General features: G+C 42.7%; 1 long non-coding RNA gene across 1 annotated transcript in view; it reads right to left on the bottom strand.

Annotated features, from left to right (window-relative positions):
• Positions 1 to 1,375: 1,375 nt before the first annotated feature.
• The window catches only part of LOC134352840 (uncharacterized), a 43,604-nt gene continuing 25,029 nt past the window's right edge, over positions 1,376 to 19,950 (bottom strand). Inside the window, exon 3 of the long non-coding RNA XR_010019482.1 lies at positions 1,376 to 1,691. This is a non-coding gene — a long non-coding RNA (uncharacterized LOC134352840). The remainder of the gene's footprint in view (positions 1,692 to 19,950) is intronic.

Consider the following 19,950-nt stretch of genomic DNA (forward strand, 5'->3'; position numbering starts at 1 on the left):
GCTTAAATAAAAATATATCTGGAGTACTGTGTACAAGTTTAGTCTCCTTATTTAAGGAAAGATATACAGTATTACACTTGATTATTCTGATCAGAATTCTTTTTTAGTGTTGTCACACTCCAAGACCCTGTGGCATCTGTTATCCCCTACTGAACACTGTTTGCATGGCTAAAGGCTAAGATAAAATCATCTCACCGTTCTGCCAAAGTGTGGGGATTTGTCTGAGTGGGTGCAACTCTCTTTTAGTCACCTTGAACTATTTTTAAGGGGCTGCTGGTTCCTGACAAAGTTGGAAACATTTTTGTGATTATTACCAGAATTTTGCACCAACACCTTTTCTGCAGATTCTTTGGCTCCTATATTGACTGCTTTTTGTCCCTTTCATAAGTGATTTTCAGTCCTGCTCTGTATGAACCGAAATCTCGTTGATCCAAGCTATGTTCACAGATAGGTAGTTTAGAAATTCAGGCATCATTCATCCCTACGGCTACATTGACAGGCACATCACTAGTTTGCTTACCCATGATGTTAATAATTACACCGATAATACAGCTAAAGTTTAAAACACACAGGCATAAATATTTACGTAGGAATGAGTATGGTTCAATCCGCAATGTGATCAACAGCAGAGCTCTGTTACAAGTCACAAGTGAACTCGTTCATGTTTAAGCTGGTCAGATGACCGGGTAAACCTCTTGCCACACACAGAGCAGGTGAATGGCTTCTCTCCAGTGTGAGTGCGTTGGTGTGTCAACAGATCCTGTGTGCTTTTAAAGCTCTTCTCACACAGAGTGCACTTAAATGGCCTCTTGTCAGTGTGAACAAGTTGGTGTGTCAGACGATCCTTTGCAGTTTTAAAGCCTTTCTCACAGACAGAGCATTTAAAAGGTCTGTCATCAGCATGAACAAGTTGATGTCTCAGCAAGTTGGATGACCAAGAAAATCTCTTCCCACACACAGAGCAGGGGAATGGCCTCTCACCAGTGTGAGTACGTTGATGTGTGAGGAGGTCGTTTTTACTTTTGTACTTCTTATCACACTCAGCACATTGGAATGGTCTCTCCTCTGTGTGAACCCGCTGGTGTGCGTGGAGCTTGGACGACTCTGTGAACTTCTTCCCACACAGGGAACAGGTAAATGGCCTCTCTCCTGTGTGAATACGTTGATGTGTCACAAGGCCAGATGATTTAGTAAATCCCTTTCCACACAAGGAGCATATAAAAGGCCTTTCCCCTGTGTGGCTGCGCCGATGTGTTTCTAGCTGGGATGGGTAATTAAATCCCTTCCCACAGTCCCCACATTTCCATGGTTTCTCCGTGTTGCAGCTGTCCCTATATCCCTCCAAATTTGAAGCTTCTTCCTCACACGGAACAAGTGAATGGTGTCTCCATGTTGTTAACAGTACAACGATTTGGCAGGCTATGTGACTGTCAGTGTTTTCCAAAGTTGTTGATGCTCTTGCTTCTTGGTGGTTTCCCACACACAGAGATTGAAATCTTCATCTACTTGCAGATCAAACAAACATTTTTCCACCCACATTCAAAAGTCTGATGAACAGAGCAAATGTCAGAACTTAAACGCAAACAACAGGAATTCTGCAGATGCTGGAAATTCAAGCAACACACATCAAAGTTGCTGGTGAACGCAGCAGGCCAGGCAGCATCTGTCAGAAAATCCTCATGTCCAGTGCCCTGCAAAAAGAGCTTTAAAAAGTCACTAAAGCAGGCAGAAGACTTCTCATCAATCAACCATAAAACTATTAAGAGATAGGAGTAGAATTGACCATATGGTCCATCGAATCTGATCTGTGATCTGCTATTCGATTTTATTATCCCTCTCGATCTCTTTCCCCTGCCTTCTCCCCGTAATATTTGACACCTTTACTAATCAAGAACCTATCAACCTCTGCTTTAGATAAACCCAATGACTTGGCCTCCACAACTGTCTGAGGCAATGAATTCCACAGATTCACCACCCCTCTGACTAAAAGTCACTAAGCATCAGTAAGACCAAACAGCAGAAAGTGTAAGACAAGGGAACACAAGCCAATCTTCATAGAGGGTTCTGAAATGGAGAGAGTGAGCAATTTCAAGTTCCTGGGCTTTAATGTTTCTGAGGACCTAACCTGGACACAACATATAGATGCAACCATAAAGAAGGCATGAATGCAGCTATATTTCATTCAGAGTTTCAGGAGATTTGGTTTGTCAACTAAACCACCGAAAACTTCTACAAATGTACTGTGGAGAGCATTCTAAATGACTGCATCACTGTCTGGTATGTGGTTGCAGGGGGTGGGGGGGCTACTGCACAAGATTGAATTATGTTGCAGAACCTTGTAAAATCAGTCATCTCCATCAAGGGTAGTAACCTCTGTAGTATCCAAGACATCTGAAGGAAGTGATGCCTTAGGAAGGCAGCACCCATCATTAAAGACCACCACCACCCAGTGCATGCCCTCTTCTCACTGTTACTGTCCGGAAGCAGGTACAGAAGCCTGAAGGCACACACTCAGCGATTCAGGAACAGCTTCTTCCCCTCTGACATCTGATTCCTAAACCATGAACACTACCTCACTAATTCTTTCCTTACTGTTTTTTTCCACTACTTATTTTTAACTTAACTATTTAATAGACACACATACATATACTTACTGTGATTCAGTTTTTTCTTTATATTTATTTATCATGTATTTCATTGTACTGCTGCTGTAAAGTTAACGAATTTAATGACACATGCCGATGAAACAATACCTTATTCTGATTCTGAAATAACTCCTCTTCATCTCTGTTCTAAAACCCCAATGTCATCATTGCATAATTTCTTCAGAATTTCCTAAATCTGTAAATTCTCCTGCTTATGATGAAACTAAAAGCTCCATACGATTTTTCAACTGGTGACTTTCAAATGAGAGGTCTGCCTCGGGTTGAACCTTGTCTGTGTATGTTCACGTTCTATAAAAGGTATCTGTGGAAGGAGATTACGAGCAGGCTATTATGCTCATTGAGCCTTTTGCACTATTCAGCTTATCAATATTTTAACATTTTGAATTATGATTTTAATTTCTATTTTCTTCAATGACTGCAAGCATCCTTATCTTGCCCTCTGCGCATCTTGGGACTCTTCTACAGCAGTACTCAGAGGAGGACTCATTCACTGAAGCAGTATGAGGGGAGCTCAGAAATAAGAAATGTGAAGTGAGTCTGATGGAATTACAATTTAGGCATCACAAGAGTCACTGGGAGATGGAGGAAGAGATATATACAGGTATGATGGAAAGATGTTAAAGCAACAGGGTTGTTCTGGTGGATGATACCCATTTCCCTAAGACAGTTACTATATGAATAAGAACAAATCTGAAGATAGTAGGGAGATACTAAATGGGGGAACTGCAAATAATGACATTAGATAGCAGCTGGGGAGTTAGTTAGCTAGTCCACATCTGACATACACGATTTGCTTAAAGACAACTGATCAGAATTCAGGAACAGAGGGTGACTAAAGCGGTTATGAAATTTAATGAAAAAGTGAAAGGAGGCATATATACAGTGTTTCTAGGAAGCTAAATTCAGATAGAGCTCTTGATGAGTATAAAGAACTCAAGTAGGGGATTAAGAGGGCCTAATGGGACCATGAAATCTCCTTGACATTTAAAGCGAATAAAGGCATTTTATGCAGATTAAAAAACAAAAGAAAATCTTTGGAGAGGGTAAAGAAGGGAGTTTATGCTTGGGGTCAGAGGATTTGGACAATGTACTAAACAAGCATTTTGTTTTGGTGTCTACCATGGGAAATGACATGGAGGTTAGTGAGAGCAGTGTAGGGTATGCTAAAGTGCTGGAGCATTTTGAGATCAAGAATTGGTAGTTCTGGGTCTCTTAAAGAGCACTGAGATGGAGAAATCACCAAGGCCTGGTCAGCTATATTGAGATTGCTAAGGACTTGATGAAGGTCTCTGTATCCTCACTAGGGCAAGGTCCTGGAGGACTGGAGGGTAACCAACTGTTGTTCCTTTGTTCACCATGGGAAAATGGAATAATCCAGAGGGCCTCACATCAGTGGTAGGGAAGCTATTGGAGACGATTCTTAAGGATAAAATTTATGCACAATTGGTAGAATATGTGCAGTTAGCAGGCTTCGCTGAGCACCTGCACTCCATCCACCAGAAAAAGCGGGATCTCCCATTTTAATTGCACTTTCCATTCCCATTCCGATATGTCAATCCATGGCCTCCTCCACTGTCGTGATGAGGCTATGCTCAGGTTGGAGGAACAACATTTTATATTCCATCTAGGCAGCCTCCAAGCTGATGGTATGAACATCGATTTCTCGAACTTCTGGTAATGCCCCCCCCCCCGCTTCACCATTCCCCATCCCCTCTTCCCTCTCTCACCTTATCTCGTTCCCTGCCCATTGCCTACCCCTTTTTCTCTTCCATGGTCTTCTGTCCTCTCCTATCAGACTCCCCCTTCTCCAGCCCTGTATCCCTTTAACCAATCAACTTCCCAGCTCTTTACTTCACCCCTCTCCCTCCTGGTTTCACCTATCACCTTGTGTTTCTCCCTCCCCTCCCTCCACCTTTTATCTCTATTCCTCATCATTTTTGCTCCAGTTCTGCTGAAGGGTCTCGGCCCAAAATGTCAACTGTACTTTTTTCCATAGATGCCGTCTGGCCTGCTGAGTTCCTCCAGCATTTTGTGTGTGTTGCTTGGATTTCCAGCATCTGCAGATTATCTCTTGTTTGTGAATGGCTTTGTCTATGGCATGGTTTCCCAGCCCTTTTTTTATGTTACCTGCCCCTGCCATTAACCAAGGGGTCCGTGGATCCCAGGTTGGGATCCCCTGGTCTGGGGCAGTATCCTTGTAAATCTCCTCTTTAATCTTTCCAGTTTAGGGGCAACTTTCTTATAGCAGGATAACCACAACTGAACACAATATTCCAAATGCAGCCTCAGCAATGTCTTGGGAAACAGCAATATAACATACCAACTTCCATACTCAGTGTCCTGACTATAGAAGGTCAGAGTGCCAAAAAACTTCTGCACTGCCCTGTCTACCGGTGAGAATACTTCCAAGGAAATGTACTTGTACTTTGTTTTACAACCACACGGTCCCTCCCAGTCTACCCACCCTCCTCCCCAGTGCCTCATTATTCACTGTGAAAGTCTTAATCTCAACTGTCTTCCCAAAGTGAACCCCTCACAGTTAGCCATAGTCATAGTCATAGTCATACTTTATTGATCCCGGGAGAAATTGGTTTTCGTTACAGTTGCACCATAAATAATAAATAGTAATAAAACCATAAATAGTTAAATAGTAATATGTAAATTATGCCAGGAAATAAGTCCAGGGCCAGCCTATTGGCTCAGGGTGTCTGACCCTCCAAGGGAGGAGTTGTAAGGTTTGATGGCCACAGGCAGGAATGACTTCCTATGACGCTCTGTGTTGCATCTCAGTGGAATGAGTCTCTGGCTGAATGTACTCCTGTGCCCAACCAGAACATTATGTAGTGGATGGGAGACATTGTCCAAGATGGCATGCAACTTGGACAGCATCCTCTTTTCAGACACCACTGTCAGAGAGTCCAGTTCCATCCCCACAACATCACTGGCCTTACGAGTTTGTTGATTCTGTTGGTGTCTGCTACCCTCAGCCTGCTGCCTCAGTACACAACAGCAAACATGATAGCACTGGCCACCACAGACCCGTAGAACATCCTCAGCATCGTCCGGCAGATGTTAAAGGACCTCAGTCTCCTCAGGAAATAGAGACGGCTCTGACCCTTCTTGTAGACAGCCTCAGTGTTCTTTGACCAATCCAGTTTATTGTCAATTCGTATCCCCAGGTATTTGTAATCTTCCACCATGTCCACCCTGACCCCCTGCAAGGAAACAGGGGTCACCGGTACCTTAGCTCTCCTCAGGTCTACCACCAGCTCCTTAGTCTTTTTCACATTAAGCTGCAGATAATTCTGCTCACACCATGTGACAAAACTTCCTACCATATCCCTGTACTCAGCCTCATCTCCCTTGCTGATGCATCCAACTATGGCAGAGTCATCAGAAAACTTCTGAAGATTACAAGACTCTGTGCAGTAGTTGAAGTCCGAGGTGTAAATGGTGAATAGAAAGGGAGACAAGACAGTCCCCTGTGGAGCCCCAGTGCTGCTGATCACTCTGTCGGACACATCCAAATTAATCCTGCTTGCCAGTGTTTGGCCCATTTACCCAACTGATGATCACTCTGTAATTCTGATTACTATCTTAACTATCAATAACTCCACTTATTTTAGAGGTATTCTCATACAAATCATTGATATAGATGACAAATAGCACTAGTCATGGGTCTCCAGTCCAAAAATCAATCAAATAAAGGCACAACATGAACTATCCTCAAGTCTTTCAGCACTTCACTTGTCACTAACGATAAAGCATATATTAAATTTCTTCTCTAACTTAGCAGTGTCCTTGCATACATGTAATCTGCCTCCAGATATTTATCTCCTTCCAACATTTTAAGACATTCAACATGTCCTTGCTGTATAACAGACTATCTCCAAGACATCCCCATTAACCATTTCAAGTTCTGAAGTTTTCATGCCTTTCTGCATGGAAAAAATGGAGGAGGAATATTCACTGGGGGCAATGCCCCACACACTGAGGGAGTAGGATTAATGTTATCAAAACAAGCAAAGGGATCACTTTTGGCTTGAGAAACATCAGGACCCAGGATCATGTCTGCATCCTTCCGCACCAGTAATAGGAGAATAAAGCTAAACATTGTGTTAGCTTATGCCCCTACATATGACAAGGATACCATTGTCAAGGAAGATTTCTACAACAGACTGCAAGTACTCCTGGAGAAGCTGAAAAGAAGAGACATCACCATCCTCATGGGAGATTTTAACGCTAAAATTGGAAATGACAACCCAGGATTTGAAGAAATAATGGGGCAGCATGGACTTGGAGACAAAAATGGAAATAGAGAGCTATTTGTAGACTTCTGTGCATTCAACAAAATATTAAGCGGTGGCAGCATATTTCCTCACAAGCAGATCCACAAGGCAACATGGATTTCACCAGATCATCGAACAGGAAACCAGATTGACCATATCTGTATTAGTAAGAAGTTGAGAAGATCCATGCAGGACGTCAGACTCCTCAGAGGTGCAGACGTGGCATCAGATCATCATCTTGTTATTGGTAAGCTTCAGCTCAAACTTAAAAGGAACTATGCTGCAACAAGCAAAATGAAAAGCTATGCAACACAATTTCTGAAGGACCAGGGGGAAAAACAACAATTCAACTGAGTATTGCAGAACAGATTTCAAGCCTTGGAGAACCTAAATGAAAAATCAAGTGTGGAGGGGATCTGGGAACAAGCCAAAGATGTCTGGGCCAGTACATGTGAAGAAGTAAGAAAGACCGCCAACATAAACCATAGATTTCTGCAGAAACACTCAGAAAAATAGAGCAAAGAAAAGCAAAAAAGATGCACTTAACAAAAGCAAAACAAGAGCATCAAAGACTGTTGCACAGAAAAACTATATAGAAGCAAATAAGAAAGTGAAAGCAAGCATCAGAATGGACAAAATAAACTATATTAAAGACCTAGCAAAAGAAGCAGAGCAGGAAGCATCAAAAGGGAACATGAAAGGACTGTACAACACAATCAAGAAACTCTCTGGCAAATTTCAACCAGTGGAAAGACCAATTAAGGATAAAGAAGGACAAGTTCTGACAGGAGTTGAGGACCAGACCAAAAGATGGGCCGAATGCTTTCAGCAACACACATCAAAGTTACTGGTGAACGCAGCAGGCCAGGCAGCATCTCTAGGAAGAGGTACAGTCGGCGTTTCGGGCCGAGACCCTTCGTCAGGACTAACTGAAAGAAGAGCTAGTAAGAGATTTGAAAGTGGGAGGGGGAGGGGGAGATCCAAAATGATAGGAGAAGACAGGAGGGGGAGGGATAGAGCCGAGAGCTGGACAGGTGATTGGCAAAGGGGATATGAGAGGATCATGGAACAGGAGGCCCAGGGAGAAGGAAAAGAGGAAGGGGGGGAAAAAACCCAGAGGATGGGCAAGGGGTATAGTCAGAAGGACAGAGGGAGAAAAAGGAGAGAGAGAGAGAAAGAATGTGTGCATATAAATAAATAACGGATGGAGTACGAGGGGGAGGTGGGGCATTAGCGGAAGTTAGAGAAGTCAATGTTCATGCCATCAGGTTGGAGGATACCCAGACGGAATATAAGGTGTTGTTCCTCCAACATGAATATGGCTTCATGTTTACAGTAGAGGAGGCCGTGGACAGACATATCAGAATGGGAATGGGATGTGGAACTAAAATGTGTGGCCACTGGGAGATCCTGCTTTCTCTGCCGGTTCATATCACCTGTCCAGCTCTTGGCTCCAACGCTCCCCCTCCTGTCTTCTCCTATCATTTTGGATCTCCCCCTCCCCCTCCCACTTTCAAATTTCTTACTAGCTCTTCCTTCAGTTAGTCCTGACGAAGGGTCTCAGCCCGAAACGTCGACTGTACCTCTTCCTAGAGATGCTGCCTGGCCTGCTGCATTCACCAGCAACTTTGATGTGTGTTGCTTGAAATTCCAGCATCTGCAGAATCCCTGTTGTTTGCCGAACACTTTGAACAGCTTCTAAACAGACCACCACCACCAAAACCACCTGTCATCCCACAAGCAGAGAACAACCTAGAGATAGACTGTGGCACTCCTACCAAAGAGGAGATCAGAATGGCAATCAAGCTCCTAAAGGATAGTAAAGCTGCAGGACTTGATGGTATGCCTCCAGAGGCATTCAAGAGCAGTATAGACATCTCTATTGAAATGATGCACAACATCATAAAAAAGGTCTGGGAAGAAGAAGTACCCAAGGACTGGAGAACAGGACATCTAGTTAACATCCCTAAGAAAGGAGATCTCCAGGAATGCAAAATCTACAGAGGGATAATGTTGCTTTCAGTGCCAGGGGAAGTTCTGAGCAGAATCATTTTAGAGAGATTGAAAAATGTAGTGGATGAGAAGCTCAGAGATAAACAAGCAGGATCTCGACAAAACTGATCAGTTTACAACTCTTAGGATCATCATTGAACAGTTGCTGGAATGGAACACATCACTGTACATTATTTTGTAGATTATGAAAAAGAATTTGACAGCCTGGACAGGGAGAGATTGTGGAAACTAATGAGGAATTTTGGGATTCCAGAGAAGTTAACTAACTTGGTAAATAAGATCTATGAAGATATGGAATGCAGAGTAATCCATATAAGTCAGTTGTCAGATACTTTCAAGGTGAACACTGGGGTACGACAGGGGTGCTTACTGTCCCCTTTTCTTTTCCTGCTAGCAGTGGGCTGGATTATGAAGCAAACAACAGATGGCAAGAAGGATGGAATACAGTGGACATTGTTCAGACAGCTACATGATATTGACTTTGCTGATGATTTGGCTCTACTGTCACAGAGCCATGCCCAGATGCAAGAGAAAGCAGACTTTCTAGACTCCACATCGCAGAAAATAGGGCTACACATCCATGCAGGAAACAACACAGTTATCCTGAGAAATGCTCCTCTGGAAGAAGTTGAGTCATTTGTCTATCTGGGAAACATTGTCAACAAGGAAAGAGGTACACATGAGGATGTAAAGACCAGGATCCAAAAAGTCAGAGGAGCCTTCACAATACTACGTCCAGATTGGACGGCAAAAGAACTAAGGTTAAGAACCAAACAACAGGAATTCTGCAGATGCTGGAAATTCAAACAACACACATCAAAGTTGCTGGTGAATGCAGCAGGCCAGGCAGCATCTCTAGGAAGAGGTGCAGTCGACGTTTCAGGCCGAGACCCTTCGTCAGGACCAAATTAAGAACCAAGTTGAGAATTCCCCGATTATGAGAACACTCAGTCCTTTTTTATTGTCATGTAGAAATGCATACATGCATTAAGAAATGACACAGTATTTCTCCGGAGTGACATCGCAGAAAACAGGACAAACCAAAGACTAACAGACAGAACCACATAATTATTACAGTGGTTTGTCCTGTTCTGGTTGTGCAGATGCTGGAAATTCAAGCAACACACACACAAAATGCTGGTGAACGCAGCAGGCCAGGCAGCTTCCATAGGAAGAGGTACAGTCGACGTTTCGGGAATCACCTTATATTCCGTCTGGGTAGCCTCCAACGTGATGGCATGAACATTGACTTCTGTAACTTCTGTTAATGCCCCACCTCCCCTTCGTACCCCATCCCCTATTTATTTATTTATTATTTTTCTGCGCACCCCTCCTTTTTTTTCTCCCTCTGTCCCTCTCACTATAACTCCTTGCCCATCCTCTGGGTTCCCCTCCCCCTTTCTTTCTCCCCAGGCCTCCCGTCCCATGATCCTCCCCCTTCTCCAGCCTCGTATCCCTTTTGCCAATCAACTTTCCAGCTCTTGGCTCCATCCCTCGCCCTCCTGTCTTCTCCTATCATTTCGGATCTTCCCCTCCCCCTCCCACTTTCAAATCTCTTATTATCTCTTCTTTCAGTTAGTCCTGACGAAGGGTCTTGGCCCAAAATGTTGACTGTACCTCTTCCTATAGATGCTGCCTGGCCTGCTGTGTTCACCAGCATTTTTTGTGTGTGTCAAAGAAACCCTAATTGGCTACGAGGTGTGCATTCACAGGTGCGTGTCTGCAGCAGTTTCTCAGCTGCCCGGCTGTGAGAGCACCCAGACTCAGTGGCAGTATCCAGGTTTAGACAACTCCCAATTCCCCACTTGGCGCAGCTCCCAAGGTGCCAGAAGCCTGTGCCCACTGGAAGTCCCAGATGAGTGACTTGTCCAGGATATGTCAAGCCAGAACCCAAGAACATTCCTCTGGGCCGTACCCCTTTGAATGAACAAGGTGCTAGACACTATCTTGCATCCAGCAAGATGCCAGGGAGCATCACACAGAATAGATCGGGGCCCATCCACCAAGTGAGTTGGGGGGGGTGGAGTTGACTAGAGGAAGGGGAAAAGGGGAAAGTAAGTCACCAGCTTGAGTTGGGAAACATAGAACACTGGGTGAATCTTCATGGACAATGGTAAGTGCGGCATATAGGAGGCTCTGTTGATAGCCTTCTCCATTATAAACAGCCCTGTTTAGCGTGGGGCCAATTTGCAGATCTCTACTCTCAAAAAAAGATCTCTAGAGTCAGCCAGACTTTTTTTCTTTTGCTTGACAGGACCCGCCTACCAGTGGAGATGATCCGTCCACTGGGCATATTGTTTCTGGGTGTGCAGCAGAGAAACCCTGGCCTGTCTCCACATGCGTTTGCAGTGTTGGACCAACTGTCCAACAGCAGGGTGGCCCAAGTCAATCTCTTTATCAGAGTGGTGGTTCATTTTGGCATTCATAGGGGAATAATGCCAGTGGAGGAGGATAGAGGTTATTGTGGATGATCTCTGCCCAAAGAGATGACATAGGGTCGAAGGTGTTGAATCATTGTTATTGAGCTAAGGAACTACAAGGGTTAAAAAAACCCTGACGGGATTTATACACAGATCCCCAAACAGCAGTGTGGTCCACAAATTACAACGGGAGATAGAAAATGCATGCCAAAAGAGTAGTTACACTAGTTATGGGAGATTTCAATATAGAGATAGACTGGGAAAATCAGGTTGCTACTGGATTCCAAAAGAGGGAGTTTCTGGAATGCATACCAGAGGGCTTTTTAGAGCAATCCATAGTTGGGCCCACAAGGGTATCAGCTATTCTGGACTGAGTGTTGCGCAATGAATCGGAATTGATTAGAGGGCTTAAGGTAAAAGAACCCTTAGGAGAAAGTGATCATATAATGATTGAATTCACCATGAAATTTGAGGAGAAGTTGAAGTCAGATGTATCAGTATTATAGTGGAGTAAAGGGAATTATAGAGGCATGAGAGAATTGATTGGAAAAGAACACTGGCAAAGGATGATGGCAGAGCAGCAATGGCTGGAATTTCTGGAAGCAACATATAAATCCCAAAGAGGAAGAAATAGGCAGGATTTTACTACCGTGATTAACAAGAGAAGTCAAAGCCAACACTAAAGTCAAAGCGAGGGTATATGATAAAGCAAAAATTAATGTGAAGTTAGAGGATTGGGAAACTTTTAAAAACCACAGAAAGCAACTAAAAATGTCATTAACAAGGTAAAAATGGAATATGAAAGTAGGCTAGCCAATAATACAAAAGATGATACCAAAGGTTTCTTTAGATACATAAAGTGTAAAAGAGAGACCAGAGTGGATATTGGAATGCTGAAAAACAATGCTGGAGACGTAGTAATAGCATTGGTAGGAAATAGCGGATCAACTGAAAAAGTATTTTGCATCAGTCTTCACTGTGGAAGCAGTATGGTGTAAGTTCCAGGTGTCAGAGTCATGAAGTTAACATAACTAGAGAGAAAGTTCTTGGGAAACTGAAAGGTCTGATAGTAGATAAGTCACCTGGACAGATGGTGTGCACCAAGGTTCTGAAAGAGGTGGCTGAAGAGACTGTGGAGGTATTAGTAATGATCTTTCAAGAATTCCTAGATTCTGGAATGGTTCTGGAAGACTGGGAAATTGCAAATGTCACTCCAAGAAGGGAGAGAGGGAGAGGAAAAGAAATTATAGGCTAGTTAGTCTGATGTCAGTTGTGGGAAGATGTTGGAGTCCATTGTTAAGGTTGAGGTCTTGGTACTTGGAGGCATATAATAATATAGGCCATGATCAGCATGGTTTCCTCAAGGGAAAGTCTTGCCTGTTGGAATTCTTTGAAGAAATAACAAGCAAGATAGACAAAGGTTGATGTTGTGTACTTGGAATTTCAGTAGGCCTTTGACAAGGTGCCACACCTGAGGCCACTTTATAAGCTATGAGCCCATGGCATTACAGGAAAGATTCTAGCATGGATAAAGCAGTGGCTGATTGGCAGGAGGCAAAGAGTGGGAAGAAAGGGAGCCCTTTCTGGTTGGCTGCCAGTGACTAGTGATGTTCCACGGGGGTCTGTTTTGGGATTGATACTTTTTACATTTTACGTCAATGATTTGGATGATGCAAATGATGGCTTTGTTGCAAAGTTTGCAGACAATATGAAGACAGGTGGAAGGGCAGATAGTTGGTTCAGTGAACTTGGCCTTTTCTCCTTGGAGTGACAGAGGGTGAGAGGTGACCTGACAGAGGTGTATAAGATGATGAGAGGCATTGATCTTGTGGATAGCCAAAAGCTTCTTTTCCAGGGCTGAAAGAGCTAACACGAGGGGGCATAGCTTTAAGGTGCTTGAAAGCAGGTAAAAGGGGGATGTCAGAGGTAAGTTTTTCACACAGACAGTGGTGAGTGCATGGAATGCACACCACAAAGGTGGTAGAGGCAGATACAATACAATCTTTTAAAAGACTCTTAGATAGGTACATGGAGCTTAGAAAAATAGGGGACTATGCAGTACGGAAATTCTAGGCAGTTTCTAGAGTAGCCACATGGTCGGCACAACATTGTGGGCCAAAGGGCCTGTAATGTGCTGTAGATTTTTTCCCATTCCTTAGTCTTCTTTTATTGCATTTGAAACATTTCCTATCCCGAGGCCCTCTACAATGTTACAAAACTTTTCTTTAATCTACTGCTGCATTTAACTTTTCTGCCTAATCCCCACAGTTTCCTGTTAGATTGTTGTGCCTTAAAATATTGTGTTGTCTATATGGACCTCAGTAAAGCCTTTGACAAGGTTCCACACAGAAGGTTCAATCATTAGATATTAATATATAAGTAGTAAAATGGATTCAGCAGTGGCTGGATGGGAGATGCCAGAGAGTAGTGGTGGATAACTGTGTGTCAGATTGGAGGCCAGTGACTAGTGGTGTGCCTCAGGGATCTGTACTGAGTCCAATGTTGTTTGCCATATACATTAATGATCTGGATGATGGGGTGGTAAATTGGATGAGTAAGTATGCAGATGATACTAAGATAGGTGGAGTTGTGGATAATGAAGTAGGTTTTCAAAGTTTGCAGAGAGAATTAGGCCAGTTAGGAGAGTGGGCTGAAAGATGGCAGTTGGAGTTTAATGCTGATAAATGTGAGGTGCTACATTTTGGTAGGACTAATCAAAATAGGACATACATGGTAAATGGTAGGGCATTGAAGAATGCAGTAGGACAGAGGGATCTAGGAATAGCAGTGCTAGTTCCCTGAAGGTGGAATCTCATGTGGATAGGGTGGTGAAGAAAGCTTTTGGTATGCTGGCCTTTATAAATCAGAGCATTGAGTATAGGAGTTGGGATGTACTGTTGAAATTGTACAAGGCATTGGTGAGGCCAAATTTGAAGTATTGTGTACAGTTTTGGTCACCAAATTATAGGAAAGATGTCAACAAAATAGAGTACAGAGAAGATTTACTAGAATGTTACCTGGGTTTCATCACCTAAGTTACAGAGAAAGGTTGAACAAGTTGGGTCTTTATTCTTTGGAACGTAGAAGGTTGAGGAGGGACTTGATAGAGGTATTTAAAATTAAGAGGGGGTAGATAGAGTTGACGTGGATAGGCTTTTTCCATTGAGAGTGGGGAAGATTCAAACAAGAGGACATGAGTTGAGAGTTAAAGGGCAAAAGTTTAGGGGTAACATGAGGGGGAACTTCTTTACTCAGAGAGTGGTAGCTGTGTGGAACGAGCTTCCAGCAGAAGTGGTTGAGGCAGCTTCGATGTTGTCGTTTAAAGTTAAATTGGACAGCTATATGGACAGGAAAGGAATGGAGGGTTATGGGCTGAATGCAGGTCAGTGGGACTAGGTGAGAGTAAGAGTTCGGCATGGACTAGAAGGGCCCAGATGGCCTGTTTCCATGCTGTAATTGTTATATGCTTATATGGTTATATGCACCGTAGAAAGCATTCTTCTAGGGTGCTTCACAACCTGGTATGGAAGTTGTCCTGTCCAAGACCGGAAGAAGCTGCAGAAGATTGTGAACACAGCCCAGCACATCACACAAACCAATCTTCCGTCCTTGGACTCACTTTACACCGCACGCTGTCGGAGCACTGCTGCCAGGATAACCAAGGACACGACCCACCCAGAAAACACACTTTTCGTCCTTCTTCCCTCCGGGAGAAGGCTCAGGAGCTTGAAGACTCGTATGGCCAGATTTGGGAACAGCTTCTTTCCAACTGTGATAAGACTGCTGAACGGATCCTGATCCAGACCTGCCTCTTGGTTTTTTTTGCACTACCTTACTTTCCCTTTTCTATTTGCTATTTATGATTTATAATTTAAATTTTTACTATTTACTATCGATTTGTACTCCAGGGAGTACGAAATGCAGAATCAAATATCGGAGTGATGATTATACGCTCTAGTATCAATTGTTTGGCGACAATAAAGTAAAGATTCCACAATGCACAAGTGGGGTGTCGTGCCCAGCTTCTTTCATGTGACTAATTCAACTGAGAAACCAGTTGTCGGCCAAAATGGTGTCACAAAACGGGCAAGGGTACTGGATGTAGCAGAAGATGTAGGAGCAGGCAACATCCCAGACGTAGTACTGAAGATTGCTACTGCGGAACTAACTGTGCCTCGACCCAAGCTATTCCAGAAGAGTTAAAACTCTGGGATCCACCTGACAACATGGAAAATTGCCTAGGTATACCCTGCTCACAAACAGCAGGACAAATCTAATTCTATTTGTGTGCAGAAGAAGTTAACCAGAATGCTGTCCAGATTGGGGTATTACCAATAGGGAAGAGATTGGACAAACTTGGAGTATCTTCTCTGGAATGTCAGAGGCTGAGGGGAAAACTGACAGTGGCTCATAAAATTTCAAAACACAGCTAGGAAAGAAAATCCTTTTTCCCACTGTAGGAATTCAAATATTAGAGGACATGGCTTTAAAATGTGTGGGTAAAATGTAAATGAGATGTGTAGGGTTAGATTTTATTAAAGTAGGGGATGATCAGAGTAGGGGATGTACTGTTGGTGTGGTAAGGGAAACATATATAAATGAAAGTGTGATTTAAAAGGCATTCAGACCAGCACATGAACGCGCAGACAATGAAGGAACATAGATAAAAGTTATAGTTAATAAAAGGATTGAGTTACATTTGAATTGATGAGGGATAATGTCCTTGTGGGCAGATTAGCTACAGCTGTTGGGAAGTGTTTAAAATAGGTTCACAGGGATTGGGATCCAGAGTGATTGGTTAAATAATGGTTTGTGTAGAGAGACTGTGAGGAAGGATAGGCAGTAGATAAAAGATAAATGCAGGCACATAGTTTTAGTTTAACTTGGTATCATGGTTGGCACAGACATCATGGACTGAAAGGGCCTATCCTGTGCTGTACTTCTCTATATTCTATGCACCATCTAAGTAGTTCACTCTTAGTCACAAAAGGTGTCATTCACAGTGCTCTCAAGCGACACCTTCTCAACCAATTCATTTAAGCCCTTGACATCAAAGAAACACAAAGAAAACATTCCACACAAAGAAAGATGGTGAGTTGTTATTGTTGTTGTTCAAAGTCAATCATCCTAGCCCCAGATCATCACCTTAGGATTTCATCAGGGCGATCTCTCATTTCCGAACATCCTCAGTACTGACTTGTCTTCTAGAGGGTGAAAAACAAATCCTCCACATCTCTGTTCTAGAGATGAGGATATGTATTCTGAGGCTATGACCTCCAGTCCTAGACTCTGCCACTATTGGAAACATACGGACAGTAGTTTTTTTGATGGACTCTAGATCAATGTCTCTTTGGGGCTTTTGATATTGCTTGCATGGTGGGAGGTTTGGGGTCAGTGCTTTTGCTGGAGCAAGTGAGGCTGGGGGAGGGGAGTGTCAATACTTCTGCTGATGCTTGTGCGTGGAGGTACAGATGTTGGGGGAGGGGTCTAATGTTTCTGTCATTCATTATTTTCTGTTTCATGAATGCCTGCGAAGAGTAATAATTTCAGGTTGTATGTTGAATACATTCTCTGATAGTAAATTGAACCATTTGAATCCTCCCCAGATCCACTCTATCGAGGCTTTTCAATATTCGATAGGTTTCAAAGAGATTGCACCTTATTCTTCTGACCAGTGTACACAGCCCAGCACCATCAAATGCTCATTAAAGTGCATAACTAGGCAGCCTTTCTCACTAAATTAACTCCCCAGAATGGGTCAGTCCTAATATTTTGAATTCTTTGCATTAAGCCCAGAAAATGCTGCATCAATATATGGACAGCTATGGAGGCCAAGTCATTGGATATTTCTAAAGCAGAGGTAAGTTTCTTGTTTAGACTGTCTGTCCCGGTACCATATTCAATGCGGACTTTGATGACCATGGTTTTCCATATAGATCTATCCTTCGTTTTTTGGCTGACTTCCATCTCCTCAATGAGTAGCCACCTGGCTATGCTTTTGATGTACGTAAGCCAAGGTCTTCGTCTAGGTTTACTCCCCTCAATCTTTCCAGAGAGTATGAGTTTTTCTAGTTCATCTTTCCACATGATGTGTCCTAGTAAGGGCATCAAAAATTACAGGGAGAAGGCAGAAGAATGAAGTTAAGAGGGATAATAAATCAGCCGTGATTGAATGGTGGAGCAGACTCGATGGGCCAAATGGCATAATTCTGCTCCTATGTCTTGTGGTCTGAAATGGAGATATTCATTAATAACTGCAGGATGTTAATATCTATTCACAAATCCACCCCAACATGCATCAGTCCTTGATGTTATTCAAACATGGGCTGCAAAGTTACCAGTAGATTTCTATCACAAAAGTGCCAGGTAATAACCAATCCTAATTTGTTATATTCGCTATATGCCATATTGAATGATGTAGGTGACCATGGACTTTCATGACCATGTTTGTACTTGGTAAATTTTTCTACAGAAGTGGTTTACCATTGCCTTCTTCTGGTTAGTGTCTTTACAAGACAGGCAACCCCAGCCATTATCAGTATTCTTCAGAGAATGTTTGCCTGGCGTCAGTGATCACATAACCAGGACTGTGATACGATCATCCAGCATCTGCTCCATGGCATCATGTGACCCTGATCAGAAGGAGTGGGTGGTACTCCTTTCCCAAGGGTGACCTGCAGGCTAGCAGAGAGAAGGAGCACCTTATACCTCCATTGGTAGAGACGCATTTTCACCTTGCCACCCTAAATAGGTGAAAACTTAATCATCTCCCTTTGACATTCATTCAGAAGTTTAAAGTTCAAGTTCAACATTCAAAGTACGTTTATTACAAAGTACGTATACAGCACACATCATTGGAGTTCATCTTCTTGCAGGCAGCCACAAAACAAAGAAACAGAACAGAACTATCAAAGAAAACTCCCACACACAACCATCAACACACAATGTGTGAAAAAAGGAATTGAACAAACAATAACAAGTAAACGAATAACATTAACCACAGAGTCCCCAAAAGTGAGTCCTCAGCACTGTGCAAGTGGCCACAGGCGCAAAGTTAGTTCAGCACTGAAATGTCCTGATCAAATCACACAAATACTACAAAAAGAAGTAAAAAAGAACACAAGGAACATGAACTGCGGAGTCCCTGAAGCATGTCCACAACTGCGGAGCTTGTTCAATGCTGATGCAAACCTGTCCAGAAGACCGATGGTTGCAGGGACCCAAGACTCCTGCAGACAGCAGCAAGAGGGACTGGTGAAATGCAGGCAGATGGCGCTATTCTCACCTTTGATCATTTTAATCTTGCTCAACACTTAAATCAGCGTGGAGTAATGGAGCCCACCACAGGTTTGTTTTCCGCCTTTAGGAATAGACGTAGAATCTCACCCTCAGGAGACCGCAGAAGTGCCAGGTCATTCAGTTGGCCCAAAAATAGATTCTTAAAAGGGAAATTAAAGGCTGCAATCAATCTCAGTTTGGAAGAAAAAGAAATACAATATCCAGTAGTTTTGTAAGCTGTCTGAAAGATGGTGCAGTTGTTCACTGGTGTCTTCTTGCCAGAAGTATAATTAACATCTTGGGTATTATCATTGACAAGGAACTCATCTGGACCAGCCACCTAAATATTATGTTACAGAAGCAGGTCTGAAGCAAATACACTGCAGTGGCTCATAACATAACACCCGAAATCCTTTTTACCAGTTACTAGGGGCAAGCTATTAGTGTGTTGCAATACTTTCTACTTGTCTGCATGAGTATAGCTGCAACAACAGTCAAGAAGCTCAACAACCCCCAGAACAGAGCAGCCAAATTAAATGGTACCCATCAACAACTTTATGTAGTTATTCTGCATAAAGTCATGCAGTTATGCAGTGAGTACCATCTACAAAACACCCAGCAGTACTCACCTCAACTCATCTAGCTGCACCTACCACAGGATAAAATATTTAAGAAATTTTGTAGAAGCAAGTATTTAAGAATTTTATAGATGAGTACTTTAAATGTCGCAGCATATAAAGCTACGGACTGAATGCTTGCTGGCCATGGGACAAGTTGCTGTGCTGCATGGATCTATGTCCAGACACCAAGTCACACACAGTCCTGATCTGGTAGTAGTTGCCAATAGATCTAAATCCTGGAACTACCTACATTAACCTAAAGGACATTAGCAAATCAAGAATGTGGTTTACTTTCAATATCTCACACACATCCAGAGTTGGGAAAAACAAGTACTTAGCTGAACTACTTCTCACAGCTATTACAGCCAGTAGTCTTTTTGGATATGACTTTATTAGTTTTGCACAACATGATGATGCTTCACAATTTTGGTTTTTAATTCTTAGTAAATTGTTGACAGGTTTTGGAATTTTTCTTTTGATTTAACATTATGCATAACCATTTGTACATTAGCTCAAAAAATCCTACTTCTGTATAGTTTAAATTTAGAAAATGAGACAGTAAAATGTGAAAACAGTTGTGGGGGCAGAATGCATTTTCACAGCACTGTATATGAACTGATTTTCTTACTCGTTACTTTCTTTCAATTAATGTATTTATAATTTC

This window comes from Mobula hypostoma, chromosome 10 (assembly GCF_963921235.1).
Source record: "Mobula hypostoma chromosome 10, sMobHyp1.1, whole genome shotgun sequence".
In the NCBI taxonomy this organism is placed as follows: domain Eukaryota; kingdom Metazoa; phylum Chordata; class Chondrichthyes; order Myliobatiformes; family Myliobatidae; genus Mobula; species Mobula hypostoma.